Below are 20,518 nucleotides of genomic sequence, written 5' to 3'. Positions count from 1 at the left end.
TTGTTTTGTTGGTGCTAGGAGAGTATTGCTCTTTAGACATACAGATAGCCAACAGACACATGATAAGACATTTAACATCTCTATTAGGGAAATGCAAATCAGTGACACAATGACATATCACTCCACACCTGTCAGAATTACTTTCATCAAAAAGACAAGAAATAAGTATTGGTGAGGATGTGGAGAAAAGGGAATCCTATGCACTGTGGGTAGGAATATAAATTGATGCAACCACTATGGAAAACATTATGAAGCTCCCCCACCCCACCACCAAATAGAAATAGAACTACCTTATGATCCAACAATTACAGTTCTGGATATTTATCCAAAGAAAATAAAAGCATGAATTCAAAAAGATATACTCAGAGTTCCTGTCGTGGCACAGTGGTTAATGAAGCTGACTAGGAACCATGAGGTTATGGGTTCAATCCTTGGCCTTTCTCAGTGGGTTAAGGATCCGGTGTTGCCGTGAGCTGTGCTGTAGGTTGCAGATGTGGCTCAGATCCTGCATTGCTGTGGCTGTGGTGTAGGCTGGTGGCTATAGCTCCAATTAGACCACTAGCCTGGGAGCCTCCATATGCCGCGGGTGTGGCCCTAGAAAAGGCAAAAAGACAAAAAAAAAAAAAAAAAAAGATATACTCACCCCTATGTTTATTGCAGCATTATTTACAATAGCCAAGACATGGGAGCATCCTCAGAGTCCTTTGATAGATGAATGGCTAAAGAAGATGTGCTACATATAGGTATATTTCAGAGATGTTGCAGGTTCTGTTCTAGACCACCACAATAAAGTGAATATTGCAATAAAACAAGTAATGTAATTTTTTGTTTTGTTTTTCCATTGCATGTAAAAATTGCATTTACACCATACTGGGGCCTATTAAGTGTGCAGTGTGCAAGAGCATTATTGCTAAAACAAATAAACAAACAAACAAAAACTAACCTTCCCCTGAATCTTTAGTGAGTTGTAATCTTTTCATAGCAGTAACATCAAAGATCATTGATCACAGATCATGATAACAAATGTAATAATAATAAAAGTTTGCTATTTCAAGAATTACCAAAATTGACAGAACTGAAGTAAGCAAGTGCTATTGAAAAATTGTGCCAATAAACTTGCTTGACACAGAGTTGCCACAAACCTTCAATTTGTTAAAAAAAGAAAAGAAAGAAAAACAAAAACAAGAAAACCCCACAATATCTGCAAAGTATAATCATGTAAAGTACAATTCAAAAAAAGGGTCTTGGAGTTCTTGCTGTAGCACAGTGGATTAAATGATCTGGCTTTGCCGTAGCTGCGGCTCAGATTCAATCCCTGGCCTGAGAACTTTCATATGCTGCAGGTGTGGCCATAAAAAAAAAATAATAAGTTCTGCCCAATATAAAATGGAATATAATAGAGCCATAAAAAAGAATTAACTCCTGCTATGCAACAACAGGGATGGACCTAGATATATTATCCTAAGTGAAATAAGTCAGATAGAGAAAGATAAATACTTTATGATCTCACTTACATGTGGAATCTCAAAAACAAACCAATGAACATACAATACAAAGCAGAAACAGACTTAGAGATACAAAGATCAAACATTCAGTTGCCAGAGGGGAGGGGTTAGGTGGAATAGTGAAGGGGATTAAGAGGTGCAAATTTCCAGTTATAAAATAAGTCATGAGGACTTGATATACAGCGTAAGGAATATGGCCAATATACTATAATAATTCTGTGTGGTAACAGAGGTTTAATTATTGGGGTGATCATTTTTTAATGTGTATGATTGTCAAAGTGCTATGTTGTACACCTAAATAACATACTTATACCAACTATACTTCAAAAATTTTTTAAAAGAGAAGGTGTTATTCCAACATAAGCAATAGATGCCTGGCTCAAATTAACATTTCAAAAATCCACTTATACTCTGTTATGATTTTGCTTAAATAATCTGCTTAGTTCTTAAAAACAATGATCTGTGCAGTGAGTTCTTTTCAAAAACATATCATCTTGCAGAAAATTACCTACCTTTTCATAAATAGAAATGAATACATAAGAAAATGTCCTCTGACTTATAAATGAAAGTGGATGTCAATGGGATTAAGATGGAAGAATAGAAGGACTGGAGCTCACCTTCCCTCCTAAAAACAACAAAATTTACAACCAAATGTTGAGCAATCTTCAACCAAATGGACCAGAAACTTTCAAGAAGATAGCCTACTCCAGAAGACAAAGAGGAGGCTACATCAAGAGGTAGGAGGGGTGATTATGTAATATAAGCAACCCCATACCTCCCAGGTGGGAAGCCCCAAAGACTGGAAAGTGGTTCACAGAGACTCACTCACAGGAGTGAGAGTTCTGAGCCCCAAATCAAACCCCCACACATGGGGATCTGGCACTGGGAGAAAGAGCCCCCAAAGCATCTGGCATTGAAGGCCAGTGGGGCTTGTGCACAGGAGCTCCATGTACTGGGGGAAATGGAGACCCCATTCTTAAAAGGTGAACACAGATTTTCATGTGCACTGGGTCCCAGGGCAAAGCAAAGTCTTCATAGGAATCTGGGTCAGACCTGACTGCAGTTCTTGGAGGACATCATGGGAAAACAGAGGTGAATGTGGCTCGTTGTGGGGGAAGGACATTGGAAGCAAAGCTCTTGGGAATATTCATCAGTGTGCATTTCTCTGGAGGTGGCCATTTTGGGAAAATCTGGCTCCAACTGTCAGCACTGAGAAGCCCCAGGCGAAACAACAATTCAGGTGGGATCACAGCCTGCCCTTCAGTAAACAGGCTGCCTAAAGACACCCCAGGCACACAGCCACCTCTAATCTCACACAGAGACAAAGCCCCACCCACTAGAGGGATAGGAATCAGCTCCACCTACCAGTGGGCAGGAATCAGTCCCTCCCATCAGGAAGCCTACAGCAAGCCCCTGTACCAACTTCAGCCACAAGGGGGGCAGACACCAGAAGTAAGAGAAGCTACAACTCTATTATCTATAAAAAGGTCACCACACCAAAAACCTATAAAAATGAAAAGACAGAGAACTATAACTCAGATAAGGGAGAAAGAAAAAACCCCAGAAAAACAGCTAAGTGGTCAGGAGATTCTCAGCCTCCAGGAAAAAGACTTTAGACTGTTGATGCTGAAGATGATGCAAGACATTGGAAATAAACTGGAGGCAGAGATGGATAACTTACAGGAAACACTGACCAAAGAGATACAAGATATAAAATTTAAACAAGTAGAAATGCAAAATACAATAACTGAAATAAAAATTTCATTAGAAGCAGCCAGCAGCAGAATACAGGAGGCAGAAGAACAAATAAGTGAGGTGGAGGACAGATTAGTGGAAATCACACATGTGGAACAGAAAAGAGAAAAAAGATTGAAAACAAATGAAGAGGGTCTCAGAGAACTCTGGGACAACATTAAACACACTGACATCTGTATTACAGGGGTGCCAAAAGGAGAAGAGAGAGAAAGGGACAGAAAAAATATTCGAGGAGATAATAGCCAAAAACTTCCCTAACATGGGAGGGAAAAGAAGCAATAGGGTTTTTGGCAGGTTTTTCAGCAGAAGCTCTGCAGGCCAGAAGGGAGTCACATGATATACTTAACATGATGAAAGGATAAAACCTCCAACCCAGATTACTTCACCCAGCAATGCTCTCATTCAGATTTGAAGGAGAAATCAAAAGCATCACAGATAAGTAAAAGCTGAGAGAATTCAGCAACACTAAACCAGCTTTACAACAAATACTAAAGGGACTTCTCTACGCAGAAAAGAAAAGGCCACAACCAGAAACAAAAATACCACAAATGACAAGGCTCACCAGTAAAGGTATATATACAGTAAAGATATGAAATCATCCATGCACAATTATGCCACCAACTCAGAATTCATGAGAAGAGGAGGGTACAAATGCAGGACATTGGAGATGCACTTGCAATTAAGAGGCCAACAACTTAAAACAATCTCATATATATAGACTCATATCAAAACTTCAGAATAACTGCAAACCCTCCTTTCAGCGACTGTGAAGCTAGGAGATCCCGGCCGGGAGGACGTTGGATCTCGTTGTTCTCCCAATCTTTTGACCCTCCCCCAAAGCCCCTCAATAAAGTGCATTGATCTCAAAAAAAAAAAAAAAAGAATAACTGCAAACCAAAAATCTACAATTAATACACAAACAAATAAGAAAAATCAATGCAAATACAGCACTAAAGATGGTCATCAAACCAGAAGAAGAGAGAACAAGAGAAGAAGGGAAGAAAAAAGAGCAACAAAAACAAATCCAAAGCAATTAATAAAATGGCAATAAGAATATACATATCAATAATTACCTTAAATATTAATAGACTAAATGCCCCAACCAAAAGACATAGACCTGCTGAATGGATACAAAAACAAGACCCATATATATGTTGTTTTCAAGAGACCCATTTCACTTCTGGGGACACATACAAATTGAGAGGATAGAAGAAAATATTCTATGCAAATGGGAATCAAAAGAAAGCTGGAGTAGCAATACTCAGACAAAATAGACTTTAAAATGAAGAATATTTTAAGGGACAAGGAAGGTCACTACCTAATGATCAAATGATCAATCCAAGAAGAAGATACAGCAATTTTAAATATCTATGCATGCAACACAGGTTCACCACAATATATAATGCAACTGCTAACAACCTTAGAAGGACAAATCAACAATAACACAATCATAGTGGGGGACTTCAACACCCCACTTACAGCAATGGACAGATCATCCAGACAGAAAATAAGGAAACACAGGCCCTGAATGAAGCATTAAACCAGATGGACTTAATAGATATTTCTAGGGCATTCCATCCAAAAGCAACAGAACACACATTCTTCTCAAGTGCATATGGAACATTCTCTAAGACTGATCACATCCTGGGCTACAAATCCAACCTCGGTAACTTTAAGAAAATTGAAATAATATCAAGCATGTTTTCTGACCACAACGCTATACGACTGGAATTCAACAACAAGAAAAAAACTTCAAAAAACACAAACACGTGGAGACTAAACAACATGCTACTAAACAACCAATGGATCACTGAAGAAATCAAAGAGGAGATTAAAAAATTCCTAGAAGGAAATGACAACAAAGATACAGCACTCCAAAACCTATGGGATGCAGCAAAAGCCATTCTAAGAGGAAAGTTTATAGCAATATAAGCCCACCTCAGGAAACAAGAAAAAGCTCAAATAAACAAGGTAATTTTACATCTAAAGCAGCTAGAGAGAGAAGAACAAACAAGACCTCAAGTTAGCAGAAGGAAAGAAATCATAAAGATCAGAGCAGAAATCAATGAAATAGAAACAAAGAAAACCATAGAAAAGATCAATGAAATGAAAAGCTGGTTCTTTGAAAAGATCAACAAAATTGATAAACCCTTAGCCAGACTTACTAAGAAAAAAGAGAGAAACTCATATCAATAAAATCAGAAATGAAAAAGGAGAAGTAAAAACGGACATCACAGAAATACAAAGGCTCATAAGAGACTGCTATATGCAACTATATGCCAATAAAACAGAAAACCTAGAAGGAATGGGCAAATTCTTAGAAAAGTTGAATCTTCCAAGACTAAACCAAGATGAAATAGAAAAGATGAATGGACCAATCACAAGAACTGAAATTGAAACTGTGATTAAAAACTTCCAACAAACAAAAGTCCAGGACCAGAGAGCTTCACAGCTTAATTCTATCAAACATTTAGAGAAGAGCTAACACCTATCCTGAAACTATTCCAAAAAATTGCAGAGGAAGGGACACTCCCAAACTCATTCTATGAGGCCACCATCACCCGAATACCAAAACCAGACAACGACACCACCAAAAAGAAAACTACATTCATGCAAAAATTCGCAACAAAATGCTAGCAAACCGAATCCAACAATACATTAAAAGGATTGTACATCATGATCAAGTAGGATTTATCCCAGGGATGCAAGGGTTCACAATATCTGCAAGTCAATCAGTGTGATATACCACATTAACAAACTGAAGAATAAAAACCATATGATCCTCTCAATAGATGCAGAAAAAGCCTTTGAAAAAAATCCCAAACCAATTTCTGATAAAAACCTTTCAGAAAGTGGGCATAGCGGGAACCTACCCCAACATAAGAAAGGCCATATATGACAAGCCCAGAGCTAACATCATTCTCAATGGTGAAAAGCTGAAAGAATTCCCGCTGAGATCAGGAATAAGACAAGGATGTCCGCTCTCGCCACTACTCTTCAACATAGTCTTGGAAGTCCTAGCCACAGCAATCAGAGAAGTAAAAGAAATAAAGGGAATCCAAACTGGAAAGGAAGAAGCACAGCCATCATTATTTGCAGATGATGTGATATTACACCTAGAGAATCCTAAAGACTCTACCAGAAAACTGCTAGAGCTCATCCATGAATTTGGCAAAGTCATAGGATACAAACTTAATACACAGAAATCGATGGCATTTCTATACACTAACAATGAAAGGGCAGAAAGAGAAATTAGGGAAGCAATCCTGTTTAACTTCACACCCAAAAGAATAAAATACCTAGAAATAAACCTATCTAAAGAGACAAAAGACCTGTACTCTGAAAACTATAAGACACTGATGAAAGAAATCAAAGTAGACACAAATAGATGGAAAGACATACCATGCTCTTGGATGGGAAAAGTCAATATTATCAAAATGACTATACCACCCAAGGCAATCTACAGATTCAAGGAAATCCCTATCAGATTACCAAGGACATTTTTCACAGAACTCAAACAAAATATTTTTAAGTTTGTTTGAAAGCACAAAAGACCCAGACAAGCCAAAGACATCCTGAAAAAGAAAAATGGAGCTGGAGGAATCAGGCTCCCTGACTTCAGACTATACTACAAAGCAGCAATCATCAAAACCATATGATACTCACACAAAAACAGAAACACAGATCAGTGGAACAGGATAGAAAGTCCAGAATTAAACCCACACATCTACAGTCAACCAGTCTGTGACAAAGGAGGGCAAGAATATACAATGGAGAAAGGACAGCCTGTTCAATAAGTGGTGTTGGGAAAACTGGACAGCCACATGGAAAAGAATGAAATTAGAACACTCTCTAACACCATATACAAAAATAAAATGGATTAAAGACCTAGATATAAGACCAGATACTACAAAACTCTTAGAGGAAAACATAGGCCAAACACTCTCCAACAGAGACGACAGCAACATCTCAGATCCACCTCTTAGAGTAATGACAGTAAAAACAAAAATAATCAAATGGGACTTAAATAACTCAAAAGTTTCTGCATAGCAAAGGAAACCCTAAACAAAATGAAAAGACAACCCACAGAATGGGAGAAAATATTTGCAAATGAAGTGACTGACAGGGGATTAATCTCCGAAATTTATAAACACCTCCTCCCTCTCAATACCAAAAAAAAAAAACAACCCCATTAAAAAATGGGCAGAGGATCTAAACACATGATTCTCCAAAAAAGACACACAGATTGACAAAAAACACATGAAAAGATGTTCAACATCACTCATTATTAGAGACATGCAAATCAAAACTACTATGAGGTACCACCTTACACCAGCCAGAATGGCCATCATCAAAAAGTTTACAAACAGGAAGTGCTAGAGACGGTGTTGAGAAAAAAGGAACCCTATTACACTGTTGGTGGGATTGTAAATTGGTGCAACCACTGTGGAAAACAGCATGGAGATTCCTTGGAAAACTAAAAATAGAACTCCCATTTGACCCAGCAATCCCACTCCTGAGCATCTATCCAGAGAAAACCATGACTCGAAAAGATACATGTACTCCGGTGTTCATTGCAGCACTATTTGCAATAGCCAAGACATGGAAACAACCTAAATGTCCATCAAGAGAGGAGTAGATAAAGAAGATGTGGTACACTGGAATATTACTCAGCCATTAAAGGGAAAGAAATACTGGCATTTTTAGCAACATGGATGGACCTAGAAATTATCATGCTAAGTGAAGTCAGTCAGACAATGAGACACCAACATCAAATGCTATCACTGACATGTGGAATCCAAAAAAAGGACACAATGAACTTCTTTGCAGAATAGATACAGACTCACAGACTTTGAAAAACTTATGGTTTCCAAAAGAGACATGTTGGGGGTTGGGGGGATGCACTGAGGGTTTGGGATGGAAATGCTATAAAATTTGGTTGTGATGATCATTGTACAACTATAAATGTAATAAAATTCATTGAGCAATAAAAAAATAGGAGTGCCCTTGCATTGCAGCAGAAACGAGTCCAACTAGGAACCATGAGGTTGCCAGTTTGATCCTTGGCCTTGCTCAGTGAGTTGAGGATCCGGCGTTGCTGTGAGCTGTGGTGTGGGTCTCAGACGTGACTCGGATCTGGCATTGCTGTGGCTCTGGCATAGGCCAGCAGCAACAGCTCCAATTGGACCCCTTCCCTGAGAACCTCTATATGCTGCAGGTGTGGCCCTAAAAATACAAAAGACAAAAAATAAAATAAATGGGGGAAAGAAAGAAAAAGTAGGGACTTTTTCTGACTTGAGTTGAAGTTCACTGAGGTGAAGAATGGAAGCCTGGAAGCAAATGTCCAGGTGGAGAATGGGTTATCAGTCCCCTTTCCTGCAGTACTCCCAGCCTTTACTGTGATGCTCTTTGAGACCCCCCCCCAATAAGTTTTTTGAGGTAAGGGATGGAAATACTCACACCTCATGAGAGAGGCTGGCCATCTCTCAGCACGCTTAGTTGTCTGTGAATAGTTGCACCAAAATACTTCCTGCACGCAGGTCACTGGGTGGATTACTTGGTATAGTTTGACTCAGCTTTGAGTCTCAGCCCCAGCTGTGGGATGTTAGGGGGAAAAAATCCCACTAGATAACATGTCACAAAAGTATTTTTCCTTTTGGTACAATGTCTATCCTTCAATAATAGTAGCTATTGTACCATTTATGGTTGTAACCTCACTACTGAGAGGAGGATAGTTACAGCATACAATGGTTGGATAAGAATACAAGATGTTTCTGCTCTTTTTGATGGGCAACTTGACCACATCAGAGTGATTGTTTTTGGCTCCTCTGGCACTGTACTTTCAGAGGGGCTTAGAGTTGTTCTGGTGAAGGGAAAGAAATTCATATTGTTGCCATATATAAAAAAGCAAACAATCAATCAAACCAAAAAAAAAAAAAACAGTAGAGGGGAGTTAAGAATGATTCACTTGGTCAGAGATGACTTTAAGGAAGCATGATATCCATGTTAAATATTTCAAGAGTTAGCCTTATGAAAAAGGAAGAGGAACACTAATGCGCAAAAGCTTCAGGAAAGTATGTTTTTGCATCCATATGAGCAAGTAATTTCGAACAAAACCTTCAAAAGTTATAACAGGCTGCCTTAAGGAAAAGTGATCTCCTCAGCCTTGGAGGTGATCAGCATGGCCAAATACACATTTGGTAAGTGATAAATAAGTTGGAGATAAATGATTAATAAGTTGTGGAGGGTATTTAAGCCTGTGGAAGATGCCTAATAAAATAGGCATTCAGATTTGTCTACTAAATAGATGAATCAATCAATGGAGCCGGAAGCTATATCCGAGAGTCTGTGATCCCATCTAATTCCCTGTCTCCTGGAAAATCAGAGTCATGTTCCAGCAAAGAAGGATAGTTTGGGATCCACATGGTGGACAGCCCAGGGTGGAGACATGGGGCTTGAGTTGGGATGGCATGTTGGCTAGAATACAATGAGGCATGAGGATGAAGACAGTGCTGCCAGCCAAACTGTCAGCTTCTATTTTATCCTGAATCACTCTGTGCTCTCAGTTGCATAATTCCTAAAGAATATCAGGAAAATATGCCTTTGTCTCCAAAGCAAATCACCATTGGAGGACAGGAAACTGGACTTTAGGTCCATTGCTCAGGGACAGAACACACATTCTGGCAAGAAAATCAAAGTTCTTATTAGATAAAATGAAATTTATTAACTCTGATATTTACTTTGGAAGGACTTTTTTTTCTCTTTTTAAAATAAAGAAATAAGGAATCAAAATGTGTACTTCCACCTGTGACCTTCAGCTAAATGTATCTTTTGGTTTTTCTCTGTGGCTTCTTTCTCAAACTATTCTAGGGCTCTAGGGGAATTTATAAATTCTGATGTTGCTGATTAAAAATACTTTTACAAGTCTTGTTGATAAAAGTATGAAGGGTATGGAGTAAATAGTTCTGAATAGTCAAAATATGTCAGCACAATTGCTATAATAATACGTTTTGAACTGTAAAACTGGTGGGTCAACTCTCACCACGTGAATGGCTTCTTTTTTCTTTCTGTGGATTTTCTTTGACATTAAATTGCCATGGTGACAGAATACCAGCCTCACCAAATATATTCTTCAGGGCTGGAAAAAAAATGTGCACCACTTGCAATAAAGCAAACCATGGAAACAGTTTAACTCCACCTATCTAGAGCTGACACTCCCATGGAACAAATCAGTCAACTTGCAGGATGTATATTATTGCAGAGTTGGCTACACTAAATGTAGAAACTATTAGTATCTTTTTTATCTGAAAGTTCAAGACCAAGGATACAAAGAGTTAAGCAAGTAGGTCTTTGTGGTTTATAATTCTATAAAGAATATAAGAATAGCTTTCAAGCTAGCGTAAAGATGCAATTAAATAGGAATGACAATAAAGGTCTCCTTTTTGATCCACTCTCCAGACTCAGGTATCATCTGATAGGCTTGCTTTGCCTAGATCATTTCTCATTCCAGCTGCTGGTAGGATTCATCCTAGCTACCTACAGTTGCTTTATCAGAGGAAGAAGATCAAAGGAAGTTGGAACTGAAAAGACTTGTAAGATTATATAGCCCAACTTCATTTACCCATGAAGAAAAAATGATGCCCATAAAGTTTGTGTCTGTCCCTGCCCATACAAGAAGCTAGTGGCATCAACGTGGGTAACAGCTGTCACTTGTTACAGCAGGGTTAGGTAATTTAATTTAATCCTTCCAACAATCTTATGATGTAGAAAAATCTTAATCATTTTATAGTTAAGAAGAGTTTGTGTTACTTGCTCCAGATAAGATCCAGGAAGTAGCCAAGCAAAGATTCACATGCAGACATTTGTGATAAACTCATGACTTTCTTAAAGTAGATAAATTTATGTTGCAGTTCTTGCATCAGCATTTACCAGCTCTAAGATTTGGGACAGTTTACTAAATCTCTCTAAGCCTCAGTCCCCTCATCTTACTGAGGGTAATGCTGGATTGTTGTAAAGATTAAATGAGATTATATGTGTCTTAGTGTAGTGGCTGGCACTTAGTAAATACTCAGTAAACAATAGCTATTATTTTTAGATCTCAATCCTCTGGAATCTAGGACTTTCCACTAAACTGTATACCATATTGTAAAATTTCTTCTAAACATTTCTATAAATGTAATGCTTGTAAAGCCTTGAACCATGTTTTTCAGTATTAGACCTAAATTAGGTAAAAGTACCTGGCCTCCCCAACCAAAGTAATTTAAAAAAAAAACTTTATAGTGTTATTTTTTTGTTTTTAGTTTTTTAATACAAGGGTATACATAGTTTTCTGACTTCTTAAACTCCTTTTATTCTTCTCTTACCTTTTGACTTCTCTTATTCTACCCATGTCTGAAAGCAGCTCCTCTCAATGACTCTATCCTACTTCCTACATGTAAACATGCAAATATATTGTATTATCCAAAGACACCTTAGGTAAAAATATAAATATATGATCAAGTTTGAGAGTCTATGGTTTCCTTAGAAGTCACGTTATTCAGTCATTTTGGGGGGAAGAATGTGAGTTGAGGGGTATGGATAAAGATTTATGATTTTAAGTCCACTTCAGACAATCAGCATCATTCCATCCTGACAGCATGTTTAATTCTACACAAAAATGTTTTACCTTTTCTAAATATCCAGTAATTCTGTCTCTGCCATTCCCATCAAGCCAGCCGCCATCTAGATTTAGAAATGTTAGTCCATTCATTGATTTCTGGGAAATAACAAAGGTAAGAGTGTTGATGACCTGGATGGAGAGGTCTATATTATCAAAAATATTCAGGTAGGAAAGGTGGATTAATGGCAGCAAGATTTTTCTATGGTCAATTGTCTTAAAACTTGAGTGCCTCACTCTTCTTACAGATTATGAATCTCATTAAGGTTGTAACTGTATCCAAAATTATCCCCAAATATGTCTCTATGATGCGAGCTCTTTGCTAAAGTTAGGATAGAGGCTGGTTTAAAGGCTCAGAAGTAGATTATGGGGAGAAGAATGATGTTAAAAAACACCTGGAAAGGGACTTTAGATTTTAAATTTCTTGAAGAATAATTTGCTATACAGAGTTACTCTAATATGTCTTTCAACTCTGTAACTGGCTAATGTTGATAATTGATTCCTTTACGCTTCTTATTGTGTCCAAAAGAATTGGTCAGTGGGGCCAACCTCTCTATCTCTGGTTTCAATAGAGAAAACCACAATAATATGGAATTAAGTCAGTAGATCTTGGTTTTACCTTCTAAGATATTAAAGCTCAAATTTATTTATTCACTCATTGATTCATCCATCTATTCAACAAATAGTAGTTGAGCACACGCTATGATTCACCAAGACTTGACAGGTTCTATGGAACTGATTTAAACCAGCCCAAGCAAGAGAATGCTCATCTTAATTTTAAGAGGGATAGTCTTTTCTAATCATCATAATACTTGGGTATGCTTGCCCTGAGACACCCCAAGTTTATCAAAAGATTGGCTAGAGAATGTGAAATCAGAACAATGACTGTTTGTGTTTTGTTTCTTCAGACTATGGAATCATCTAAAATACATACCTAAAGCAGCAATGATTACATTCAATCAATATCCATTCTACATAATTAATCAAGTAAGTGTTGCAAGCCCAACACTCTATGAGGTGCTGGGAAAAGAGCTACCATTTACTGAGCACTTATTGTACCACTCAGTTTTACAGATCCAGCAATTTCTGTGTAGAAGAGTTACGTAACTCACCCATGATCTTACACCTTTCTTTACCCATCTCTTCCATATTAGTGACATCAGGTAGCCACTTTCTCTTCAGTGCCTCCCCTTACCCATTGGCATTAATCCTGAGATATCAGTGAAGTGACAATTAGTCAGCAGCACCAAACATCATAGTGCTTTTATACTCTCCATTACTCTGAGACACAAGACTTGAAACTAGAGATAAATAGAGCTGAATTTTATATAAAATAAGACTGATATTACAGCTTAGGCATTGCCTCATGTTCAGTCTCACAGTGGCAATGGACTTGCAGTGAACTAGCCAGATATTCTTTCTGTCTTCCTCCTTCCTCCTCTCTCCCCCTTTCTCGCCTGTCTTTCCCCAGAAACTTGTATTTGTGAGATGATTGGGAAAAATTAGACTTTGAGGTATATCATGGGAAGGAAATGTTTTCTTCTATGTCTGATCTTAGGTGAATAGGACGAGGTGATTTTCTTTAGCAAGCAACACTTCTTGAAAGATCTGGGTGACTGGACATGCACCTGTTCTGTGGGAAGAAACTGGGAGTCTTATGAAAGGGACCAGGTGGTGGGAGACCTAGGGAAGGGAACACCATGGGGAGGTCAGCATGAAACTAGACTTTCCTAACGAGGAAGGAAAGTTGACACAGAGGACCTACGAAGGTGAGAATATAAAAAATCAAATGTAAGATGGAAAGGGAAAAATGAATACAACCAAATTAAAACAATCATTCTTAACAGTCATATAGGAGGATATTACATAATTAAAAAGAATAGTGTAAAATCATATTCACTGTCTTGTTAATGTAGACACAAAGGATAGGTAAGAAAAAAAGTTGCAAAATAGTATAGAGTGCGTAACTGCAAAATACAAGGAAAAATACATGCTATAAAGAAGGATGATCATAACATGTAATTAGTGGTCTTCATTAGGTGATAAGATTATGAGAGACTTTTAATTTCTTCTTTATGCATGTTTGTCTTTTCCATAACATATTTGTATTTTTGCAGTGTTTTTAAACAATGGAGCCAGAAAAATAAAAATTTTGTCCAGTGATTCTATACTAAAGACAAGAAGCAATTTATAGTTGTTAAGATTTGGCCACTAAAGACATGGGTTATTTTGGTCTCATGACAGACGTTTATAGAACAGTGTGTCCCAGCCTCTTCTAAGTCAGACCTGCTGACTTTGTGCTTTGCACACTGCAGTCTGCTGTGGACATGAAGAAAAGCAAAGCTGAAAATAATTCATCCAGTTGTGTCAGGGCTGGGGAAGAAACAGAGCCAGCAAGGGACCAGTTTGGTTGTCAACAAATTCACAGCTTTTTCTGCAGCTCTCCCACTGTCTGGAGTGGGGAATCTTGTGTAACATCCATATCTAGCTATGCTGAACTTCTTTCCCATCATGCCGTGCTGAGTACTATCAACAATGAGAGAACTAACAATGAGAAGGAGGCAGAATGTGTTTAAAACAAAGAAACAAAAAACAACCCAAGGCCTCTTAGCAGCACCGCAGTCTGAGGCCACTTAGCCTGACCAGTGTGGACCAGTGCTACTCAGTACCAGCCAGGTGCCAGGATTCTTAGCAGATGGCATCACTATGCGATGGAAACATTTGTCTTCATAGTCATAAGCTGACTGATCAAGAAAAGTTAAAATGGTGTAAGTAATATTACTGGAGAATTGAAAACCTTTATTTTGTCAAGATAGTTATTGGGTTTTATATATACACAATTGACAGCTCCATGGTTAAGGGTGCCAACCCTCTGCTCCATCAAAAATCTGCATATAATTTATTTATTTTTTATTTATTTATTTATTTTTTTGCTATTTCTTTGGGCTGCTCCTGCAGCATATGGAGGTTCCCAGGCTAGGGGTCCAATCGGAGCTGTAGCCACCGGCCTACGCCAGAGCCACAGCAACGCGGGATCCGAGCCGTGTCTGCAACCTACACCACAGCTAACGGCAACGCCGGATCGTTAACCCACTGAGCAAGGGCAGGGACCGAACCCGCAACCTCATGGTTCCTGGTCGGATTCGTTAACCACTGCGCCACAACGGGAACTCCTGCATATAATTTATAGTCTTCCTTCCGCATCCACAGATTGAACAGCCTCAGCTCATGCCATAATGAGGTATGTAACATTGGAAAAGATGTACGTATAAGTGGACCCATGAAGTTCAAACCTGTGTTGTGCAAGAGTCAACTTTGTATGTATATTTTCTTTCTTAAAGAAAAAACTTTTCTTAGTTTTTCTTTAAGAGGACAGGGAACCATGTAATATGTTTTTAAATAATTTCTATTCAAATTGTTTTTTTTAAACTTTTCCACTTAAAAGTGAACCACATGAGCAACTTGCAGTAACGATAAAAATGAAGATCTTATGTTCTCCTTTCCTTGCACTCGTACATTTTGTAATAATAAAGCAGTTAAGTCACAGTGAGAGAGGAAAGATGAGATGGGACACTAGCTGACTGTTTTTGCTGAGCGAAGAGAACTTTCCAACTATTTGTGGTCCCAAAGCATCAAGCAATTATGATTTTATTCACCCATTCCTTTATCTTTCTTATTCTCACTGCCCTTAATGACAAAACCCAGGGTGGCAGCCGGGAGTGGAAAGGGGCTGGTGAGGGCATCCTTCAAGGCCTTGGCCAGCATCCACAGGAGCTCAGGGGTGTCCTATTCCCAGCAGAAGTTCCATCCTTTCCCTTTCATCACCCACCTCTCTCATTTCCTCCTTCCCTGTGGCCTCATCCTGGACCCAGGCCTTTTCTGCTCCCCATTCTCATGTTCCATCGGCCAAAGCAGGACATGTTGATGAGGAGTCTTTTGTGGTCTTCACCATGAAAAACAAACAAACAAAAAAACAAAAACACTGATTGCAGTTACTCTCTTTCCAACAGTTGTCACTGAGCCTTGCGCATTCCTGTTCTAACACTGAGCCTCCTCCAGTCCCGACCACTCTGAGTTCCAGCCTCCTCACCTCTCCATGAGGGCTCAGTAGCTTCTCTCAGTGTTACCTTGGGGTCCTTTGTATCAGTTTCCTCCCTGCCCCAGTTCAAGCCCTTGAATCCATCACTGCCCCTCTCTTGATTCTTGTTTCCTCGCCCCCACTGCAGTTCCCCTCTATTCTCCTTCTTATGCTGAAGTTTTCTCTTAAAATCAACCGCTCATACCACACCCCCTCCAATTGCTCATACTTTATGGTGTTCCGCAGGAGAATCCAATGACCTCAAGTTGTATTCTGGTGCCTTCAGCCATGCCACCCCTTCCTCTGCACCCTCTAGGCTCAGCCCAAATAGGTGTGCCTGGTCCAGAAGGAACATAACCCCTTCCTCTGTGACTTTGCCCGTGTTGGTCCCCTTGTCTGGAATAATCCCTTTCCTTTTTACCCTGCAAAACTCTTTTGATCTGTCAAACACAGTAACAACTGAGTAATATTTCCTCTTTGAAATCCTAAACTTAGCCACCCAGTTTGTAATTATTCAAGTGCTGATCTTTGCTCTCAGAGCACTTTGTTTGTATTTCTGGTGTAGCTTTTCTCATTACTAATAATTCCGTTGTCTTCATCTGTAAAATGAGAATAATGGTAGTATGTATCTCATGGGGCTCTTTCGAGGATTAAATTAGTTAATATGCGTAAAGCAATGAAGGAAGTGACCAGTCCATGAGTGGTTATACCATGTGTTAGCAACTGCTGTTAGCATCGGGGTTGTCCTCATTCAGATCGTGACAACCTCAGGGACAGGTCTTATTCGTTCATGTATACCCAGAACCCAGCCAAGCAGTATGGGATTGAACTGAAATATTTAGTGCCCTCACTATACTACCTGGTGCACAGAGATGTTTGACCAGGGTGACAAAAAATAGGAGACTCAACCAAGAGCATTTGTCTGCACTCTTAGCCTCTACCTCTATTGCTTCATCAAGGTGACATTTTACTCAACCTACAAAAATGGCCCTGGACTGTGCATCAAGGTCCTTTCAATGGACAGAGTACTTTGTACAGCTGACCCTTGAACAACACAGGGGTTTAGGTGCCAGTCATCCACATGGTAGAAAATCCTCATTATAGCTTTATAGGTACACTCCATATCCATGGTTCCACATCCATGGGTCATTTAGTACTGTAATCTGTATTTAATGAAAATCTATATGTAAGTGGGTTTGACATTATATATTTCTAACTTTATTGGGGTTATATTAGTATCTCTGTTTTCACTGAGAATCTTGGCTGCTAGTAGTGTATTTCCTTTTTTCTGTCCTGCAAATATATAAAATAATTTCAAAATTATAGTGCTCTTACCATTGAATCTTAGGATGTATTTATTCCACTAAAAGTGAACAGTTGGCAGTCAGTTGAAATGATTCATTTTTATGGATGATTACATTATCCATTTGATGTAGTCTTAGACTCATTTGGTTTTAGTTTTATGGTTTGATTTTTTTAAAGTTTTATTTTGTTTTGAATATGTAAATGTTTTAATTTCCTCCTATTCATCCCACTGATGAGGGAGAGATTCTCACTCTAGGATTAGACAAATAGCCTGACACACAGTACCTAACACCAGACAGAGAGGATAGATAGCAGTCACACACATTTCTAGCCCAGGGGAGGACACTGCATTCCTGCAGGACTGCGCAAGGGTTGCATTCTGGAACAGAGTAAACAACTAGTCACTCTAGGAGACAAGCTTTGTAGTATCAGGAGAGTGAGGTACCCCCTGTTTCCTGCAAGAGGATGTAATTGACTTGCTTGAATAATTCTGTAAACTGGCAGAGAACTGAAACCCGCTCCTCAGAGATAAGCAGATTCTGAGCCTGGTCCCTTTGATGTAGAGAGTCATTTGGCTGAAGGACTTTATCCATAGGAATGGAGTCGGGAAGGATGGGGGACTTAAGTTCAAGGTCCTCCTGATTTTGCCAGATGTCAAAGCAGTACATTAGGTCAAGCCTTAATTTAGGTCTTATACAACAGTAAAACATGTATGTGGCTCAAAAGTCAAAACTAAAGCTGGAATCTTCAGAGAAGTATTGTTTCAAATCTTATGCCTTCCACTCTATTTTCCATGTAAATAGCCTATTTTCTCTGTTTCTGATTTATTTTTCTAGTGTTTCACTTTGAAAATAATAAGCACATAACCAGATTTTTCTCTTTTTACTGTTTATCATCTATTCCCCCCCCTTCCTTTCAAACACAAAAGAAGCATACTATATACATTGTTCTGCTTCTTGCTATTCTCAGCAAGAACACTTCATATTACTCCACAGAAGTCTTTTCCTTTTTCTTTTCTTTTTTCTTTTTCTTTTTTTGGCAACTACATAGTTTATTTAACCAGTCCTTTATTTTAGTATGTGTTTGACATGTTTATAATCCTTTGACTTTACAAATACTGCCATAATAAATACTCTGTACATGTTACTTTGGGGTTTTTTTGGGGGGGAGGTGGTATATCTTCCTGATAGGGACTAAAAGTGGGATTGCTTAGTAAAAATGTACATTCATGTAAAATTTTGTTAAATATTGTCAAATTCCTGTTCACATGGATTTGTGCTGTTTTCCACTTCACAGCAACAATAAATGCCTCCGTGTTCCCTCACTGCCAAAGTATATTTTGAAACTTGTGGAGTTTTTGCCAGTGTGAGAAATGTTATATCATTAAAGTTATATTTCTCATCTGGAAGAGATTGTGGATCTTTTTGTGCCTTTAATTACTATTTACATTTATTTTTCCCTGAAGTGTTTATTACGGTCTTTTGACTAACAGTTTCATAGATTTCTTACCATTTTCTTCTAGATTTTTTTTTTTCTTCTAGATTTTTAAGATCTCTCTATATATTGCAAGACTTGGCCTTTTTGGTAATATTAAGTAGAAAATATATACTCCCAGTTGGACTTTTTATTTTTAATTTGATTATGATATTCTTTGCTATGCAAAATACTTTTAACTTCAATATATTCGAGTTGAGTTTAAATTTTGTCCTTTATTGTTTCTGGATTTTCCCCACTCTCAGGTAATAAGTGAATTCATCTATGTTTTCTGCAAGCACTTGCACAGTTTCTTTTCTTTCTCTTTTTCTTTTCCTTTCTTTTATTTTTTATTTTTTATTTCTTTGCATTTAGATGTCTGCATAAACACCATTTGGAGTTTATCCTGGTGTATGATGTGAAGCATAAATTCAAGCTTAACTTTTTTCAAATGGTTAATTGTCTTAGTACTTATTATGAAATGATTTGGTATAGCACCTTTATCAATAAATTTCTCCGTGTACTCTTAATACAGCATTTATCTAGTGTGTCTATCAATGTTAAAATCATTTAATAGAAAGTATTGGAAATTTTATTTCTTTATATATGCTCTAGAAGAGTTCATTGGATTAGTCTCTGGGGGGATGGTAGAATCCCTATGAAAACAGCTATATGGGTGTGGTGGGTTTTGAGGGTTGATAACTTACACTCTTTCTTCTCTGGAATTTTTTCTTTTTGACCTTTACCGTATTCAGTTTTGATAAACTCTGTTTTGCTAGAACATTATCCATTTCATCTGGACTTTTCAATTTATTTCCGTAGAATTGTTCTAAATGATCTTTGATAGCTTTTAAGATTTTCTTTCTTTCAATAATAATTTTCCTTCTCTCTTTCCTTATTTTGCAAATTGTGCTTTTTTGTTTTATTTCTTCTGCAAAGCTAGCTAATAGTCTGCCTATTTTGTTGATATTTGCAAAGAACAAGCTTTTTAAAAAGTAATGCTACATCTTTCTGTATTTTAATTTCTCAAGTCTTTTTTTTTTTTCACTGTACAGCATGGGGACCAAGTTACACATACATGTATACGTACTTTTTCCTCCTATTGTTGTGTCGTGATGTATCTAGACATAGTTCTCAATGCTACACAGCAGGCTCTCATTGTAAATCCATTCCAAGAGCAATAGTTTGCAACTGTTAACCCCAAGCTCCAGATCCTTCTCACTCCCTCCTTCTCCCCCCAGGGAGAATAGTCACAAGTCTATTCTCCAAGTCTATGATTTTCATTTCTGTGGACATCCACTATGGAGAACAGTATGGAGGAACCTTAGAAATCTATACATAGAACTACCATATGACCCAGCAGTCTCACTCTTGGGCATATATCCAGACAAAACTTAAAAAAGATACATGCACCCGCATGTTCATTGCAGCACTGTTCACAATAGCCAAGAGATGGAAACAACCTAAAAGTCCATTGACAGATAAGTGGATTAGGAAGATGTGGTATATATACACAATGGAATACTACTCAGCCATAAAAAAGAACAAAATAATGCCATTTGCATCAATATGAATGGAACTAGAGACTCTTGTACTAAGTGAAGTGAGTCCGAAAGAGAAAGACAAATACCATATGATATCACTTATAACTGGAATCTAATATATGGCACAAATGAACCTTTCTCAAGTCTTTTTCAAAACAAACACCTGCAAATAAGCAATTGTAGAGAGTCTGCAGAAAAGACT

This window comes from Sus scrofa, chromosome 9 (assembly GCF_054392235.1).
Source record: "Sus scrofa isolate SSC_HxYL_T2T_F1_AM1 chromosome 9, Sscrofa_HxYL_maternal_Yorkshire_Landrace_v2.0, whole genome shotgun sequence".
NCBI lineage: Eukaryota > Metazoa > Chordata > Mammalia > Artiodactyla > Suidae > Sus > Sus scrofa.
This window is presented reverse-complemented; position numbering follows the sequence as displayed.